Source organism: Acomys minous (assembly GCF_964271855.1).
Source record: "Acomys minous genome assembly, chromosome: 11".
In the NCBI taxonomy this organism is placed as follows: Eukaryota; Metazoa; Chordata; class Mammalia; order Rodentia; family Muridae; genus Acomys; species Acomys minous.
In genome coordinates, this window is record NC_140492.1 from 79,236,343 (window position 1) to 79,256,958 (window position 20,616).

Below are 20,616 nucleotides of genomic sequence, written 5' to 3' on the forward strand. Positions count from 1 at the left end.
TAATTCTTTCAAATTTAGGTAAATTCTCTTGCCCTTTTCTGTGTCTGCTTCCTTTCTTTCCCTTACATTAATTACTTACTGAAGACCGGCTGTGGCTCAGGCATTCGGTTTGTACACAGTTGCAGATGCTATTACAGTGTGCTTGCTTATCTTGAATTTACTGTATAGAGAAGGTAACTCATTCACCTTTTGGTAAATACTTACAATTACAAGATCTTCTAACTTATCTATTAATCTACCACCCTATTAATTTGCAAGAACAATGGTGTTCACATTTTTATTGTTCAATATGCCTATTAGAAAATGTTTTAATGCCAGATTTCATACTCAAATTTATACCTGCACATACTTAAAAAAATCCGAAAGTTTTGAGACACTTATTATGATAATATCTACTGATGATTTCCATTCTATCTTTTAGTTGCAGCAGATTAAAAAAAAAAAACCTTCATGATACTCTAACGGATTATAGCCCACAATGAACAAAATTATTGATGATGTTGTAATTGTGTACAAGTTAGTGCCACAGTGCTCAGACGCAAGTAGCTTGGCTAAGTCACAGAACTGAGAGTGGGCTGCACAACTCTGCCTTTTGTCTGGTTGTAGTTTTCTGTGGTCATCTCTGTCTATTGCAAAGAAAAGTTTTCTTGATGAGAGGAAAGGACTACACTTATCTGTGAGTGTGAAGGCAAATGTTTAGTGTAGTTAGGGATCATGCTTGTTTAATAAAGTGGCAGCTATAGGTTCTCCTCCAAGATGCATGACTTTAATATCTCTGAGTAGGTGGTTACTTTTGCAGTACAAGAGGCATAATTTCCTTCTAGCTGAATAGGTCTTAAATCCAATTAGGGAGCTGTTCATTACCACCAAGGTATGTGTGCCAATAATGTATCCTTAGGACAACAACAGTAGACATGTTAAAATGGAGCGGGAAAGCCCACCAGGCCTCAACCCTACACAAAAAACTCCAGGTAATTGAGGAATGTCAAGAGTCAGAGAAATAGTCTTCCCTAGGGAAGAGCACATTAAGTAGCTATCCAATTCCAAATGGTCATCCATGAAAGCATATGTATGTGTGACAGTATACAGACTGAGTAGTTTATGCTTAGGAATATATATATATATATATATATATATATATATATATATATATATATATATATGTAACAACAATTAATTTAAAAAAGGAGACATGAATTTCAAAGAGATAAAAGAAGGTATATGGGATGGCTTGGAGGGAGGAATAGGAAGGGTGAAATGATGTACTTATTTCATAATCTCAAAAATAAAAGAAATAATGGGGAAACATCACAGAACTGATAAGTGCATTGGAGCCCACAGCAGATCACCTCCCTCCTGCCTTGGGGAGGACTATACCAACACAAAGATCACTCATTTGGCACTTAATGGTGCTGTGGTCTTTATAAAAAATAATTAAAAACTGCATTTTACTGTCTTTGTTCCTTATTAAAAGTTTTACCTGTTTTCTCTCATATTTTGAACATCCTAGCACGGTGTATATGTTCACATTTCGCTATAGCCCCATGCAGCTTAATTAATGATTTATACAGATGAGAGTCACTGTTAATTTAGTTGACACAAAGTGCAGGAAGGCACCACTTGTGGATGGTCAGAGGAGAGGAGAGGCTTTATTGGTTATTAAACTTGTAGGTATAGTTTATGAGCCAGTCACTGTGGGCTAGCATTCTGATTTACTACTTATTTGGTGTGTAATCTTAGGTAGGTGTTCAATCTCTGCATTCCTCTGTTTCTTATTTGGAAAATGAGATAATTATGTAGTTATCTCACCAGGTCATTTTGAGGATGAGATGCATGGAAAGCACTAAGAGAAGTGGTGCTGTACAGTAGGTCCTCAGTAAATACGCCGTGATTATTGCCGTCAGCATCATCTTCTTCACTTCTGGTGAACTCCGTACCTAGCTGATGAAGAAACATCAGTGGAGACTGAAGAACTGTAGACGTGGTCTTGATAACCACACAGAAAAGAAGGGAGCAATTTGGAGCTTTGTAGTTGGTAATGAATGAAACGCTTTGGTGTTTGTGGTTTGGAGTACTAAATTATTGAACGAGGCTTTTCCAGCAGGAGTAGTAAACTCACCTGAATTGCATTTTTAGAATCTAGGAATTTATTGCTGATTCAATGAAAAAAAAATCATGATAGTTATTTTGTGGCCCAGACAACAGTATATTTAGCTGTCATAAAACCTCAAACGTGGAGCCGAAAAGAGATGGCTCAGCGGTTAAGAGCTGCCTGCTATTCCAGAAGACCCATGCTCAATTCTGAGCACCTATAAGACAGCTCTCAGCTGTCTCTAACTCCAGTGCCAGGCCATCTGACACTTTTATACAGACATATATGCAGGCAAAACACCAAAGCGCATAAAATAAAATAAGAAAATAAATTGTATATAAAGCCATGCAAACTTCAAAGTTGACTATCTGCTACTAACATGTTGAGTTGTGCTTTTATGACTAGCAAGTGTCACACGCCCTCTGAGCCCCGACGCCCACTCATCACGATTTTCATATACACTAAGGCAAAACTGTCCCTTTGCAGAACAGCTAATAGTCTTTTCACGTTCAAATGGATTCACATGCTTATTTTCTTAGTATGGTGCCTTTATTTTATTTTAATGCTATGTCCTATTGTGATAGGGATTACATTTCCATTTCTTGCTCAATTAGCAACACTTTGCAAAGGCTTTAAATGTGAAAAGGCAGAAAATTATTCTCCAAGGCCAAAGTACTAAGGATACATGTACAGTGCTTGAATTTTCAGAGTATTGCTTAACTGCACCAAGGTAATTTTCTATTATTTGACCTTGTACTGGATTATTCTTGTAACCAGAAGGGCTCCAAATTATAGCAAGTAGTTTCTCTTTTCTGGTAATATTCTTAGAAGCTTATGGATAAAGTTGTTATTCAGTGTACGAATAAAGATGAATATTTTAGAAATAAAGTTTTGTGTGTCCAAAGGTCAGTTATTGGCATAACACACAATTCAGAAAAGTGGTACCATCTGTTCTCTGCTTTGGCTTCAGGCGTGCTCTGCTGTCTCCTCTGTCATCTTCCACACTTAGAATAAAAGCTGCAGGCTTTCCTCTTGCAACTTGGGCCAGGAATCCTTTCCCTGAAAGATTTATACATTAGTCAGCATCGGTTCCAGGTCACAGACTATTTTTCAAAATGACTTGGAATGTACATAAAGCATTCTTATTTATCTGTTCTGCACAGGTCACTCTCGTGCCATTTAATAGCTTACCAAGTTATCAACAGAACTGAGCTATGTTTCCCACAGTACTTACTCCTCAAAGTTAGATTAGCCCTGCTGACAGTGTGAGATGACACATTTATGATTGTAGCTAGCTTCTCCCATTTATTTATTATTTGTAAAAAATAAATGTAGAAAACCATGAGAATTATGAATGTGATTGCATGTGTGGAGAAAAGAGGAATGAAGTTTCCATCAAGCAAAAGCCTGAACATGGACCGATGGATGGAGGCCCAGCTGTGGATGCTCAGACCTCAGCTGGCTTGGAGCTTGGAGCAAACACATATTTACAGCAAGATTTCTTTGCTTTGCACAGAATTCCCTCTTCCAGTTGACTGACAACCTTTATGGCCATGGTTCATCCCTCAGCAGATGATCTCCGTGAGCTTCACGTTGGCATTGCAGCTACAGGCCTGCGGTCACTTCATAGTGACAAGTGGCATGCTTGTTTCCTCACGCAGACACTCTGGCCTGTGTTCAAACAGTCTCCTTGGCTTCCTGCACTTCTGGTAATGCTGCCACCAGAAGATCTGAGTCCTGAACTCACTTCATATGGATTCCTTCTTCCTGAATCAGAGATGTAGGTTGTCTAGTGTCCTGGTGCTGAAAACAGTATCAACTTACATCTCATTTTTTTTTAAACACTTACATTTTGTTTTATTTTCAAGCATAAATTAAACCACTGGCAGGTTGCTTCACAGATTAAGCCAATTTTACCTCTGAGACAAAACTCAAACAAAAATGACCAGAAATATGAAACACTTAACTGCCAAACATGAATACATTTTTGCTTCTAGCTTTCTGTTGACAACACATACTACAGTCCTTCTAGAAGAGGGCAACTCGATAAGGAAAAATATCCCTGCCAAACTGGCTTGTGAGCAAGCCTGTGACTCATTTTCTTGATTAATGATTGATGTGCGAGAGTTCAACTCACTGCGGGAGGTGTCATGCCTGGCTGGTGGTCCTGGGTACAATAAGAAGGCAAGGCAAGCAAGTCATGAAGGGCAAGCCAATGAAAAACATTTCTTCATGGCTCCTGCTTGGGTTCCTGCTTGGGTTCCTGCCCTCCTTCAGTTCCTGTCTTTACATCTCATTTTTATTGTTGTTTTCCCCTTGCTCAGTACACAGTTCATCTCATCCTTTCTTATATATATATATATATATATATATATATATATATATATATATATATATTTTTTTTTTTTTGTGTGTGTGTGTGTGTGTGTGTGTGTGTGTGTGTGTATGTGTGTGTGTGAATGTGACTTATCCATTCGTTACGCTATGTTTCACTAGAGACAGATGCCTTGCACAGCAAGATTTCCCCTGATCTTACAACAAAAGGAAAGGTCAAAGTCTCGATACTTTATCTATATTGTATTATTTGCTTATTCACACATATTTAATAGAAATTATAACTTTGACAGGGAATCAAAAACCTTCCTCATGGAGACAGCTTTATTTAGGGTCTATTAATTTTAGTGTGTGTGTGTGTGTGTGTGTGTGTGTGTGTGTGTGTGTGTGTGTGTGTGTGCCTACAGAGACCAGAAATAGATTTATACCTGGACCAGGAGTTATACAGCCATATGATGTAAGTGCTGGAAATTAAGATTAAGTCTGGAAGAATAGCAACTGCTCTTACCTACCTACGAAGCAATCTCTCTAGCCCTGTGGAGGTCACATTTTATGGGAAGTCAGATTATTTTATTACTGCATAGGTGTTTTGTCAATGAGAAAAGGTATCATGCAAACTCCAATTTGGGGTTTTAGCTAGGATCCTGGGAGTTTTGTAGTGGTTAGCATCTTTTAAAAGCTGCTTTCTTAACATGAGTCTCTAAATAACTAAATTGCAAGAAGCAAAAAGGGAGTGTTTTGTTAGAAGGAGTAAGACTTATAATCGTGGTCCTGTCTGTAATAACATAAAAGTTGAAATAGCACAACACCCGTCACAAGATAAATTGATGAATGAGTTGAAGGATAACCGAGCACTGATCACCAATACAAAGGAACCGCTACTATGAATGGATCTTGAAATCATTTTACTGACTCCTCCATAAACCGTATACACTCATGCAGAAACCAAACCAATGATGACAAAAAACCAGGTCAGCCCAGGAAAGGGGCTGGAGCTGGTGAGAGAATAAAAAAGGGGACAAGGGAACTGGGCCACTGAAGAGCTGTTGTCTTGGTGGGTGGATGACTTTGCAGGGATGTACTGTTTGAAACCCAACAGCTATGCAGCTTTAGAAGGCGTGAAAGTTACCATGTGACAAAAGGCATGAAAGTTACCATTTGACAAAAGGTGTGAAAGTTATCACGTGACAATAATGTTGCACTAAATGTTTTTTAAAAGGAAGTATTCACCCATCACCCCCTGTCAAGGCCCAGGGAGCATCTCAGAAGAGGGGACAAACAGACAAGAGCCTGAGGTCAGGACCAGGGAACACAGCATCTCCTGGACATAAGGGCACCACTGCAACTCACAAGATTCTAGCTACATCCCCAAGCCTGGAGCTTGCTGGGTCTTGTTTCTCTTTGCTCTTTTATGTAATGCCTCACCTGAAATATGTGGGGAATGGCAATGAAAAAAAAAAAGAGTGAAGAATAACATAATAAATCAGGAAAAATAAGCTTTTAGGGTTAGAGGATGGATGTGTTCATTGCTTTGGTCTCATTTGCCTCAGGTTTGTGAAATTTAAATGTGCCAGGGCAGCTGCATTTGAATCAAATGAGGATAGTTTGTCTCTGGGGACCACTTTCTCCCTTGCAGCCTTTGTGTAGGCGGTTTGATTCATGGAGGTGTCTGTGCTCATTACATCTGATACTCAGTTTGTATTTTTATTTTCTCTGCCTATTTTCACTCGGCGAGAGACAGTGGTTGAGAGTTTCCTTTTTTGGTAAGGATGCAACTTCCTAGCCTTTCAGATCGCTTTGGTTTGTAGAGATGCACTTTAAGCCTTCCCAGAAAGGGATGTGATTCATTTCTATATGGTAGCATGTGGGTGTGTGATGGCTGTTGCTGCCAGGGAGGCACAGACTCTAATGTGCTGTCTAAGTGGAACTGTATAGCTATGAAAACAGAAGGATTTCCATTTTCTCCAGAATTTAAATTGAGGGAGAATAGTAGGTGTTGGTGAGGACTTCATGTTAAAGGGAGAGTTCTGAGCACATTACAATGCCCACGTCATGAATTTGCTTCTTGTCTGATGTGAGAATGCTGTATTTTTGATATGCTCTAGAATATTGCCTTGGAGTTATTCTCAGAGGGTTGGAGAGCAGGCCGGGTAGGAGAGATCACCCAGATTCATGTTTAAAACTTCCTGCCTTGTTGCTTTCATAGAACTCTCTAGTCCTCTGTGTTCCTCAGACTGCTGTAGTGTCGGGAAACGAGGAAGTGAGTCGCACAGTTATCTGCCTCTGCAGGCTTCTTGATGCTCTAAAAATAACACTATTTATCCTCAGTTTGGAGACCAAGACAGAAAGGCTGGGTTGCGAACACCACCGTTCTGCAGCGGGGAGCCTTTCTCCCTGGCATGGCAAGGCTGATGCCAACACTTTGGGCACATTTTCCGTAGTCACAGTGCTTACTAAATTTGAAGGCTGGTAATAAATAGAAGATAGTTGGCTAATTAAAAGAAGTTTCGATTACTGTTAGAACCAGATGTCATGATTCCTGCTAGTGCACGGAACAGCAGGCTATATTAATACAAACTTAATGATGTTTACCAGAATAGGTAAGGTAAAAACTGGAGGGGGATGCTATTACATTTACAATTATCCCACATTTTACATTTTATAATTGTCTAGGTGTCCACCTTTTTGTATGCTGTTGGTATTGAATCCAGGCCTTTGCACATGCTAGGTAGGTGTCAAACCATTGTGTTCCATCCCCAGACCTTGAATGTTACTGGTACATGTAGGTAAATGCTATACATAAAATTTGAATGTCGAATTCCAAAAAGTTTAAGCAAAAGAGGAATAGCTGGACAAGTAGGACACATCTTGGAGATGATATTTTCAGCAGCAACTTTCTGAAGAGCATCATATGCTCTCGACAAGCATGATTACAAAGTTATAAAAGTTACAGAGAAAGAAATGTACACTGTACAGGAAGGCAACAGCTGAGACGATAAAAGCCTCAGCGGATAGAACCTCCTTGGAACAATGCCCAGTAGTAAAATTACCAACGAACACTCCCCTCAGTTGAGCCAACCTGACAGCAGTAGCAGACCTGAGCCGAGCATCCTTGCAGCATGCCTGCCACAGGAAAATGTGGGGAAAATATTTACGGTCGTTCTTAAAGGGAAAGAGGCCAAAGAGTTTACATGAACACAGATGACAAAGATTCAAGGTTATTTTTACAGTCCACTAAGCTGCTTGCTGTGGCAAAAGTCAAGCTCAGCCATAGCTTGGTTTCATGCACATTTTAGATCTTGGTTCCGCCACACCAACACGGAGGGGAGCAAAGGCTCTGCCGGGCGTGTGAAGGAGGGCTCTTGTCGTGGTGTTTCTGTGGCTGTGATAAAACCCCCTGACCAAAGTCAGTGTAGGTGAGAAAGGGTTGCTTCAGTCCTTCACTGCGGGCACCTCAGAGCAGGAACCACAGGCAGCAAATCATGTCACACCTGCAGTCAAGAGAGAAATAAATGCGTGCATGTATAGTGTGCTAGCTTTCTCTACTCTTACTTAATTTCTGGGCTCAACTCCTGGAATGGTACCACTCACTTGCAGCCTGGGTCTTCCCACATCAATTAAGGTGCTCTAGATAGTTCGCATGGGCACACCTGTAGACCAGCCTAATCCGGATAGTTTCTCACTGGGGCTCCTTTTACAGTTGATTCTAGACGGTATCAAGTTGGCAGTTATCCATCATAGATCCGAACTCTCTTTGGGTTTTGGGAAAGTTTTCTTTCATCTTGGAAGATGAACGGAACTTCGGCAGTAAAGAAGATGTGGTGACAGAGAAGAGGGTCAACTTCAGATGGTGCAGAGTGGTACAGGATGTAGCTGGGACTTCAGGTGAGGAAACTGCCGAGGAGCTGGGTCATGGTTAGGCCTCTCTTCTGAGGAGATTTACTGAGGTGTGGTGGCTCAGCCTGCATCATTTGGTGGTGATCTGGGTGGCAGCAGGGTAGATGTCACATAAAACAGTAGAGTGTCCAGAAGCTACAGGAATAGTGAAGAAACAAGGAGATTGGAACTGTTTCAAAGTTAGTAATATTGATAATGATTGGACTCCAAGTGAGAAAAGGAGTGCAAGTCATCGCTAAGGTTCCTGGAGTGAACTGAGGGGCAATTAGATGCAAGAGGGCTTGTGGTAAAGTGAGATGATGTTCAGCTTTGTGCTACTGAGTTTTCAAAGGGATTGGGCTAGGAGCATGTAGCCAGTGAGTGAGCTGAACCTATGTCAGGAGTGCTCAGGCAACCCTGGGGGAGATAGACATAGATAAAATGATGGGGCTGGGGGAAATGGCGGAGAACTGTCACAGAGTTAGGAGGTGAGCATGCTTTGGGGGAGGTGGCATGGGGGGGGGGGAAAGCATGCTAAGGAACATGAGAATGCTAGGGGAAGGATTTTAAGCTGTAGGAAGCTTTAAACATGAGTCTAGGTGATCTCTCCCTATCCAGCCTGCTCTCCAACCCTCTGAGGATAATCCCAAGGCAACATTCTAGAGCATATAAAAAATACAGCATTCTCACGTCAGACAGGAAGCAAGTTCATGACGTGTGCATTTTAATATGCTCAGAACTCTCCCTTTAACACGAAGTCCTCACCAACATCTACAGCGGTCCATGGACAGCTGGGCTTCTTGAAAACAAAGGAATTTAAACACAGGGACAAAGGCACGAAGACTGGCCTTTTCTGGTGTCTAAAGAGCTGTTTGTGGCACAGGAAGAGGCAGCACAATGGGCCTGGCAGCTAGAGATGTGCTTTGAGGAGGCTGGGGGACCTGCAGTGAGTGTGGGGGTGTACAGAGAATAGGGTGCAAGGTCAGAGAGACCATATTAATCTGAGCTAGGGCAAAGGAATGGCAGATTGTACTGGTACCACTCTGGCTTCTGTGCTGGAATTTGCCTGGGGATGGGACAATGATGTAAGCAACAGACCCAATGAAGAGTGTTCGGCAGTTCAGGAGCTTCCAGCCTTCTTTCCTGCTAGTCACGAGCTTATGACGCAAGTGGCTTCATATCAGCTCAATCCAATGTAGGCCGAACTGTGCTGTGCCCTTCCTTCCCATGTGCCCCTTCCTAGATAGTTCCTCCATTTTCAGATCTGTCACAAACACCACATTCTCTACAAAACAGGTCTTTCCTGATCACTTTTCAGCTTCCATTACCTCCTCACTCTTATGAATTTTCAAGGCTCCGATGGTTTTCCTTCCTTGTACCTCCCTGTGAAGGTATGAGACAATACTGTCAGGAAATCTTACTTGAAGAAGGCAGAACGTAAGAAGAAGAATCATAGAACAATTTAAACCCAACTGCTAGACTCTGGATGATGGTCCAGTCTTTACTGCAGACGTCTGGAAAGGTCTACTGTTTTTAATGTTTGTTCCTCACAATTCCTATTACGTACACACTCAGATCTGTAGTCACCAGTCAAGTCTTAGGGTACTGCATTTAGCTAAACTCCATGTTAAAAATCTATGAATGTGAAAAATAAATGGTCCTTAAAGAACAGTGAGTAAGTGCGAGAAGATTTTCTAGTTTCCATCTGTTTTTAGCTCTCCAGGGTGCCCGGATATTCATCATAACATTTTCATAATTTTACCACTGGAGGGCTCAATGGGCTTTCAAATGTCTCTTTTCAGGACCAAGTTTTACATTTATACAGTCGTGGCACTCTGAGACTAAGATTTTCCCCTTTTGAGAAACCTGTGTGAGGCTATGTTGAGATGCACAGGAGAATGGTTACCAGCGACACAGCCCTATTCCTGAATCCCTCAAAGATGTCACCTTCTGTCACTGATGCATGTTAACTGAAGTCACCTACAGCAGTGCTTTTCTCCCTGAGAATACAAAGGGATTATGGCTGATGATCAAAGCTTTCCCTCTGATGTGACGTGCCTATATGTGCTGGAATGTGTGTGCCTTCTGGTAATAGTATGGTAGAACAGTTCACTAACCAGGGTTGAGAGATCTGAAATAGCCCAGGGTGTGGTTAAGGTAGTTGGAATTATGTGACAATATTCTTGGGGAGCTCCGAGCAAACACCTACTCAACCCAGATAGGCAACCAATGACAGATCAAAGTACGGATCAAAGTCCAACTTGGTAAAGCAATGAGTTTTATTGGGGTTACTTACACTTACAAGCTTTGGATGAGAGGTAACTTACAGGAGCAGAAAAGACAACTGCAATGCCAAAGCCCACCCCAGCATGGAGACTGCTCAGAAATCTAGGAACCTGGAGCATGCTGCACAGCCTGCAGGCAGCTCAACAAAAGAGGCTCAGGCCTGGCCAGAAATATTTCATGGTTTAGGTAGCACTAGTAATTGTCATGATCTTGTGATGGTGGTCTTAGGCTGGTCTTTTTAACTCTGCCCCAAAGGAGGTTTTTCCCAGAGCTACTCATATTTTAAAGATGTTGGCATTTACGGGATTCTATTAAGACAGTTTTAAAAGACCTGTTGTCTAATTTGATATTGGTGGTGGCCACTTCCCAAGGGAGAACAGATATATGGCTTTCAGAAGAAGGGGGTGGGGTGGGGGACAAGCAGGTATACAAAACTAAAAATCAATGAATCAGTTTTACTCTGTGGTCTTAGCTAAGGGGCAGTTTCTTATTATGTTTTCTTATCCCCATGTAACCTAATACTTCCTAAGTAAGGTTATTAATCATATTTAATTAATGTGAAAGCTTGCTGTTTTACTTTTGCTCTTTAATGATGGAAATGGTTATTCTTCGCCGTGTTCTCTTTCCATGATAACTATCTTTCCTCAGGTCCAAAGCCATGGCCAATCGGTCATGGTTCAGAAGTTTCAGAACTATGAGCCAAAACAAACCTTCTGCCTTTTCAAGTTAATTATCTCAGTTATTTTATGATACTCACTGTACTGGCTGATTTTTATGTCATCTCGACACAAGCTAGAGTTGTCATGGAGGAAGAAGCCTTAATTGAGAAAATGCCTCCCTAAGATAGGACTGCAGCTAAGCCTGTAAGGAATTTCTTAATTAATGATTCATGGGAGAAAGATCCAGCCCATTGTGGGTGGTGCCATCCTTGGGCTGGTGGTCCTGGGTTTTATAAGAAATCGCCCGGCGTGGTGGCGCACACCTTTAATCCCAGCACTCGGGAGGCAGAGGCAGGTGGATCGCTGTGAGTTTGAGGCCAGCCTAGTCTACAAAGTGAGTTCAGGATAGCCAAGACTACACAGAGAAACCCTGTCTCGAAAAACCAAAAATAAAATAAAATAAAGAAATCAGGCTGAGCAAGCCATGAGGAGCAAGCCAGTAAGCAGCACCCCTCCATGGCCTCTGCACCAGTGCCTGTTTCCAGTTCCTGCCCTGCTTGGGTTTCTGTCCTGACTTCCTTTGTTATATGCACCTGTGAGTGAAATCAACCCTTTCCTCCTCTAGTTGCCTTTGCTCATGATATTTCATCACAGCAAAAGGAACCATAACTACCATCCTTATGTAAAAACAACTAACAAGAATGAGTATAGAAGTAGTGTGCTCTACTCTAAAATATAATAGTACTCTTTTTCCTGGACATGTTATATGTGTTTTGGGCCAAAATCTTGAAGGATGGTACGGTAGCATCAATTAAGCAAAAGCAATTCACATATAAGTGACAGACTTATCTCACCTGCATTAACTTCCGTAATGTTTAGGAATCGCTGAGGGGTTAACATCAAAGTGTTATGTTTCTGAAGCATATGGGGAAATGCCATTGGCTCTGTTGTAAAAGTATGAAACCAACATTAAGCAGGGAAATGGAACTATAACAGTGCCTCTTGGAATGTAGCAGCAAATCAGTTCATCCGCTTCATTTGGTTTATGACTTAGTGCATGTAAGTATAAACTAACAGAAGGCTCAACATCTTTCATAATAAATAACATGCTAGTCAGAAAGAAGATGATTGCTCAGATTGACACCTACACGTTCTTAGGATCAAGCCTGAGAAAGAAGCACCACAGGGCCTCTCTGAGAAATCTCCACAAGTATCCTGTGAGATCCTCATAGGGGATACATGCTGTTACCCTTGAAATTTCCATTCACCGCTCGATTTCCTTCTCTTGTTTTGATTTCACGCTTCTTCCGCTATGCTTGGCTTGTAATTAGTGCTTTCTTATACTGCTCACTGAAGGAAATGCACTCACAATACCAATGCGAGCATTCAGATCTACATGTCAACCGTAGCTTTCCGATGAGTGCAGCATCACCAAATGGGATAGGTTAAGCCTCGGAACCAGCAGTTGGAGAACAAGGCTTTGGCCCCCGGGGTGAATTTCTCAGGTCAAGTTCTGTATTTGTAGGCTACCTGCTGTCTTTCTGTAAGCCTGTCCAGTGATGTGGCCCATTGTAAACCTTCCTCCCAGCCATAATTTCCTAGAGCAAAACAGAAGAAAGCCTGGGACTAGCAAACTGTACTTTTCAAAGGGTGATACTGAGTGTTGTAATCTTCCCAGAATAGTGTATTAATGAGTCAAAGAAGCTAGTGAACATTTTTTATGACCTTCACATTTAATGCTTTCTCTCTTGATTTCTACCTCGATTTGACAACAAATAAAATGGAACACGTCTCCCTCTTCAGAGATGGTTTCTTGCTATTGAAAAACAGCCACAACTTTCAGTAAATGCTTTCCAAGGAGTCAGAGACCAGGCAGAGGGGAGCCTAGCCATGGGGTTCCCTACCTCAGTTGTGTCCAGAGGAGCAGGATCAATTCCTTCTGGCTACATTGAGGTTTTCTGACCTTAGTTGTTATCTTCTGGGTAAGCTCCTGGGTAGTTCGAATCCATGCCACGTCCCTACTCTCAGCAGATGTTCATGGAGCCTGTTAGTCTAACCTTTGTTATGGTGTTTGCTGGTTCTGGGGAAATGTTGGGGACTGAGAAATGGCTGACAGTCTGTGCCATGGATGTTTATGGAATCTTGATTTTCAGTCTGATCGGATGTTATTTTGTTAATGCTGAGAGACTCTTTGGCGATTCTGGCTCAAGGGATAAGCTAAATGAATGAGGTACCACAGAATACATAAAGGGTACAAGGTGGTTTTCACAGTGATAGAGTTGTAGGATTATGCATATTCACTGTTGCCGTGTTATGCACACATAACACACACACACACACACACACATACACACACACACACACACACTTGCAGATTGCTCCACAGTGCCAAGAAAGCCTAACTGGAACTCCTCAGTTCAGATTTGAGAATATGAATCGGAATTTTTAATGAACATACAAAATATAGAAACATAATGATTTAATTGTGGAAAGCCAAGATTAAAAAAATTTTTTTCTTTCAATCATTGCTCCACATGTAAATACATAATTAGTATAGTTTAGGATTGTATTGTGTTACAATACTTGATTTTAAAAATGACTGAGTTGCTGCCCTGAATTTCATACAAAGCTGTTAAGTGAATTTTGGCTTGGTGTACTGGGATAAAATTTCCACAATTTTTTAAAATGGCCCTAATCATACTTCGTTCAGTTAGTGCTACACATTCATGGGAAGTGATGTTCTCAGCGATGGATGGTTATAACCATATTTTATAAAGTGTGAGTAAACTCTGAAAAATGTTGAAGATACTCTACATTCTACAGTATCAAATACTCAGCCAAGATTTAACTTTTTAATGAAAAAAAAACCGTATCTGCCTCATTAGCATGCAAATTCACTTTTGTCTTTAATCAATGGTAAAACTATGTATATCAAATAATTGTTTTAGAATACATTTTTTGGCTTGTTATCAGTAAAATTTGAATCCACGTACCTACTGGGATTGGTTGCAGTTTTGGATACCATGGACATTAGTGTTCAGGGAGAAGGCTTTTTGGTTCATATCCAGCTCAGATCCTCTATGTCCTGTGTCTGAGGCACACAGTGTCTCCAGCAACAGGGACTTACTGTCAACCTCTGAGAAGGAACCAAGGGAAACAGCAGTAGTCTCTAATGTTTTGGGAGTCTTTTGGAGTTCTCTGACTAACAACTTTTAAGCGGACTTCTCATACCTGGTTTTGGGGTTTTCTGGAACACCTAGTGAGGACTCTGAAGTAAGAATGTGGCAGGGTCAATGTGGTTAAGTAAGAGAGTCTCCAGTCTGCAAGAATAACAGAGCGTCATTAATAGCGTCAGGGGTTGGCTCTCTCCCGTGGTGTGGCCAGGCATTGGTTAGACATTCCCTCACTCCCTGCTTTGTCTTTATCCCTGCACATCTCGTAGGCAGGGTAAATTTTGGGTTAAAGTGTTTGTGGATGGGTTGGTGTTCCTCACCCTCCACTAGGAGTCCTGTCTGGTTAGAGGGTGTCTTCTTCAGGCTCCATGTCCCCGCTACTATGGGTCTCAGCTAGAGTCATCCCATTTCCTCCCCAAAGCCTACCCGATTAGACATCCCCTAGCATAGCTGTCCTCTGAGAGGCTCCACCCAGCAGATGAAAACAGATGCTGAGACTCACAGACAAACCTTGGGCAGAGTGCAGGGAGCTTGGTGGAGGCAGTGGTGTGGGAGGGTGCTATAGAAGGACCAGGGGGCAGGAGGTCCATAAGGAGACCAACAATGCCAACTAACCTGGACCTAGAGGGGCTTGTGAAGACTGAAGCATCAACCAAGGACCATGTATGGACTGGACCTAGCCACCCTACACGGGCAGCTTGGTCTTATGTGAATCCCCTAGTAAGGGGAGCAGAGGCTGTCTCTGACATGGACTCTGTTGCATCCTTTTTGATCACTTCCTTGCCAGGCTATCCTGGAAGAGGAAGCACTCAGTCCTGACGCAGCCTGAGATACTAGGGTGGGTAGCTGGGGGTGGGGACTTCTCATTTCTGAGGGGTAGGGGAGGGGGGGTAGAGGAAGAGGGAGGGAGGGTGGGATTGGGAGGAGAAGAGGGGAGGCTACAATTGGGATATAAAGTAAATAAATAAATAAACAAATACATAAATAAATAAACATTTTTTAAAAAGAAGAGAGTCTTCAAAGACCCAGGCCTGCTTACATTTCGCTTTCCATCATGGAGACATCAATGCAGTCTGCGCTGTAGTCACAGGGTAACGCTGACATTGCTGTGTGTGTTGTGTGTGTTGGGGCTGGTATCTTTAAGGCTGATGGTGAAGCATGGATTGAACGAAGGATTTCTGAAATGAATGCCGCATCAATTTTGTGAGTGTAACTTTTGGGAGGGAGATAAATAGTAGCGTGTGTGTGTGTGTGTGTGTGTGTGTGTGTGTGTCTTAGGAAGGAGATAAATGGCAGCTTTATATATTTCTCTTTTTACTGAGGAAGGAAGTCCTTTTTGTGCTTGATCAGCAGCCTTCACCTTAGGAGGTTTTGGTCATAACTAAACTGCACACCTTCCTTTTATTCAGTTATTAACAGACAATGAAGCCATGTCTCTGTAGACCACTACAGTTGACCTCTTGGGGCTAAGCACTTCACTGCCAGCTGTCCTTGAAGGATGTAAGTGACAAAGCAGAGCATAAGGGGCTTCACTGATAATTATATTTTCCAAGATCCGAGAACAGAAACCCAGGAAGGTGCTTAGCTGGTAATTATATTTTCTTAGACCTGAGAAGAGAAACTCAGCTTAAATCACATGAAAAGGAATTTAGAATGGCTTTCGTAATGTGCAGTCAAGATCGTGGTATTGAGCGCGGATCTTTTTAGTGACACGTTATACATGAGTTCCCTAAAGACCTGAGGGTAAATGAGTTTACATGGGGAGGGGAGGGAGGTGGGAGGAAATTTAGCCTTGCCAGAAGGTAAGCTAGATGACCTTCAGGTTTTCCTTCATTGTACTGGAAAGGACACTGCTATGGAATTATCTAAGAACTATATTCAAAAGGTCATAAATGGGCACAACCTCTCACGCTTTGAGACTCATACGGTCAGAAGTAAAGTCTACTGCTTCCATTTTTGTGATCACACTCTTAGGATTTATTTAATTTTAAGCTATACTGGGTACAGACTTGAACGGGAGCTTGCTCACCATGCAAACACCACTCTCCAGAGATGTTTGTGCAGTATTTATTAATCAGGCCGGTTTTTATGCATGCTAATCAAACTCTCTATTCGTGGGTTATACACTCAGCCCTACTTCTATTTTAAATTATGTTTATTTTTTTTGTCTTTAAATGACACTTAGAAAATGTGTGAGTGCCTACTATATGTATGTGCAAAGATGTATAAAATTACTGAGAGGACATCTTTTTTTATTGGTTAAATTCCTTTAGAAGCCAGACATTGTCTCTTCCCTGCACCAATTTCCTTCGCCACAACATTCTGAAAGTTTGCTTCTATTAAGAACAGCATTTCCAAGTGACATTAAATCTAAGCTATGGTAATATTTTTTTCATCATATGTCAATGAGAAATTATGAAGATTAAATATAGAATTTCAGCTTAGAACAAGGGTTGTGTGGGGGTTCTTGCAGCTGACAGTGTCAGTTTGCATCAACTTCACTCCTTAAGTAAGATTTAAGTTTTTCAGGAACTATTTTTTTATGCGTATGCTGATTAGGAGTGGTACTTGGGTGCCTTTATAACCAGGGCATCTAGGAACTCTTGTCATGTGAGTCCACCTTCTTCTTGCCCCACCCTCTTAACTCAGGGCTCTGTGGTAGCTGGAACGCAATTGGCTCCCATAGGCTTCCTTAGATTGTGGCCTTGTTGGAGGAGCTGTGCTGCTGGGGCTGGGCTTTGAGGATTCAGAAGGCAATGCCAGGCTCAGTGTCTGCCTCTGCATGTAGATCAGGATGCAGGTCTCGGCTCCCTCTCCAGCCCGACTCCTGCCTGCCGCCATGATTCGTACGCACCGCGATGACGACGCACGAACCCTCTGAAACCAAGCCAGGCCCCAATTAGGTGTTTTCTTTTATAAAAGTTGCTTTCGTCATGGTGTCTCTTCATAGCAACAGAGCAGCGACTAAGATAGACTTCCAAGGAACAAAAAACGAATGTGAGTAATGGTTCATTCAGTACAATGCAGTAGCTGAAAGGAGAGGCTCTGGGGTAAAGACGCCTGGTTTCTTCTCAGCCCTGAAACCGACAGACCTTGGGCAAGCTCTAGTTTCCTTCCTTCATCTGTGAAGTGAGCTCTATAGAAAAGACATGGTTGGTGTGTTGGATAATCAAGGGAGTTAAGTGTTATTCACACACATGCACATTCTCACACATGCTGAGCAGTGCTTGTAATGTGGAAAGTTCTACATAAGTGTTTGGTAAATTTTAAAAAGGCCTCTGCCTGTCTATAAGCTGTTGGTAAAGTCGTGGGATTGTCTCTTCTGTCAGCAGTGTTGGAGCATGTGGCTCACATCTGGAGGTACTGTTCTTCCTCCACACACACCCCCCTTTGGTTTTTTGAGACAAAGTTTCTCTGTGTAGCCTTGGATGTCCTGGACTCACTTTGTAGACCAGGCTGGCCTCAAACTCAGTGATCCTCCTATCTCTACCTCCCTGAGTGCTAGGATTATAGGCGTGCGCTACCCCGCTTGGCTTCCTTTCCCTTTTATAATGTGGATACAGTGACTAGCGAGGTGGTGAACAGAGTTGAGTATTGGAGAGACAGAGAAGGGTATCTGGAATCTACTTCTCTAGGCCTTTCCATCTAGGGAAGCGAGACTGTCCAGGTGCTGTCTCACTCAGCCTCAGCCTGCAGACAGGCTCTCAAGTACCTCCCCACACAGACTTTCTGAAGTGCCACCCGTCAGCTCTCTCCCACTTTGGAACTTTAGCCAACTTTATGTCTTGTGAGTGAGGCAGAATAAGACCGAGAGAAACAGATAGCAGAAGTACTTGCAACATAATTTGCAGTGTGGGTCAGAGGTGTGATTGCAGATATCCTGTCCAGCATTTTAGTTGAAAATTAATCAAATGGTACCATCATATAGAGTGTGTGATTTGTTGGTGTTCTGGAAATGTGATTGGCTCTGAAACTCTGACATCACTTCACTTTCAAGACTATGTTACAGCCATGAAGACCAAACCTAGACTCCAAGTGAGATCCAAAGATCTCTACACTGGGGTAGTTACAGCTTTGTAAGTCTTTCTCTTTGCTCGTGTCACAAAAATTTGCCTGCCTCGTTTTTTGGTCAGATTCTGGGATTCTCTCCATTTCCTGGGACTCTTGACTTCCATTTACTTGAAGCACAATAGAGCCCCGAGCTGGATGTGTGTTTTATCACTGTCTGTTCTATTCTCTCTAACACTCACGTTGAGGTTTGTTTCTTCAGCTAACCCAATAACTAGCTCACTTTTTTTTCTCCCTTTGGCTCAGTGAAGGGTTTTCTAAGGTTTGGGTCCAAACCTTGTTTCCTTATCTTTCCTATCAAGTTCTGCTGTATTTTCTCTCAGATTGACTCTCAGATTAAATCTCTATTTCTATCTGATATTGGCTATACTTTTAGAAACTCCTCAGTTGTTACCATACAGAATTCTGCTGGGCACAAATGTCCTATGTGACTAAATAAGCCAAGCTATTTCTTTCCTAAGTACTTACTATCTTTTTGTTGTTGTTGTTCTTTTAGATGTTCCACTGGGCACATCTTTTCTTAAAATTATGCTTAAATCTTTCTATTGTTCAAAAAAATCTAGATCAACATTATTTTAATTTTCTTTTTTTCTTAGTTTCTTCTTGCGAATTTCATATAATATATTATGATTGTATTATCCCCACTCCCCCAACTTCTTGCTTCCCTCCTCATCCAACTTTGGTCATTTTCATGCCCCCAGTAAGTACAACTGAAGCTGACCATTTGCTCTTTGAAGTAGGGCCTTCTAGTAGTGCATGGGCAACCCACCAGGAGCTACACTCTTAGACAGGATGGGCTCTCATCTTCTAGCAACTATCAATAGCTCCTCATATAGGGGTGGGACTCCATGCTTATCTTTGCCTTCCATGCTGGCATTATGTTTGGCTTGAGTGTGCATGGGTTTTATGCATGCTGTCCTTTCCAATTTGTATCCCCTTGATTTCCTTTCATTGCCTTATTGGTCTATCTAGGACTTCAAATACTATATTGAAGAGATTTGGAGAGAGTGGATAGCCTTGTCTTGTCCCTGATTTTAGTGGAATTGATTTAAGTTTCTCTCTGTTTAGTTTGATGTTGGCTATTGGCTTGTTGTATATTGCCTTTATTATGTTTAGGTATGTACCTTATATCCCTACTCTCTCCAAGACTTTTAACATGAATGGGTGTTGGATTTTGTCAAATGCTTCTTTGGCATCTAAGGAGATGATCATGTGTTTTTTCTTTGTTTGTTTAAATTACGCTGGTGGATTTCCATATATTAAACCACCCATGCATGCCTGGGGTTAAGCCTACTTGTTCATGGATAATGATATTTTTATGTGTTCTTGAATTTGGTTTGCAAGCATTTTACTGAGTATTTTTGCATCAATGTTCATAAGAGAAATTTGTTTGACATTCTCTTTCGTTGTTTAGTCTTTCTGTGGTTTAAGTATTAAGGTGACTGTGGCCTCATGGAATGAGTTTGGTAATGTTCTTTCTGTATCTATTTCATGGGGTAGTTTGAAAATAATTGGTATTAGCTCTTCTCTGAAGGCCTGGTAGAATTCTGTGCTGAATCCATCTGGTCTTGGGATTTTTTTGCTTGGGAGACTTTTGATGACTGCCTCTATTTCCTGAGGTGTTATAGGACTATCCAATTTGCTTACCTGATTTTGATTCAATTTTGGTAATTGGTAGCTATCAAGAAAATTGTCCATTTCATTTAGGTTTTCAAATTTTGTGGCATATAGGCTTTTGAAATAAGACCTGATGATTCTTTCGATTTCCTTGGTGTCTGTCATTATGTCTCCCTTTTCATTTCTGATTTTGTTGATTTGAATTCTCTCCCTCTGCCTTTCATTGAGTCTTTGAATTCCTTTCTTTGTTCTAATTCATTGATTTCAGCCCTGAGGTTGATGATTTCCAGCCATCTACTCCTCTTGGGTGTGTCGGCTTCTTTTTGTTCTAGAGCTTTCAGATGTGCTGCTAAGTTGCTAGTATGGCATCTCTCCAGTTTCTTTATAAAAGCTCTCAGTGCTATGAGTTTTCCTCTCAACAGTGCTTTCATTGTATCCTATAAGTTTGGGTATGTTATGCCTTCGGTTTCATTGAATTCTAGGAAGTTTTTAATTTCTGTTTTCATTTCGT

General features: G+C 41.6%; 1 protein-coding gene across 4 annotated transcripts in view; it reads left to right on the forward strand.

Annotated features, from left to right (window-relative positions):
• The window catches only part of MCTP1 (multiple C2 and transmembrane domain containing 1), a 566,686-nt gene that overhangs the window by 36,945 nt on the left and 509,125 nt on the right, over positions 1–20,616 (forward strand). The gene's annotated exons all lie outside the window — the stretch shown is intronic.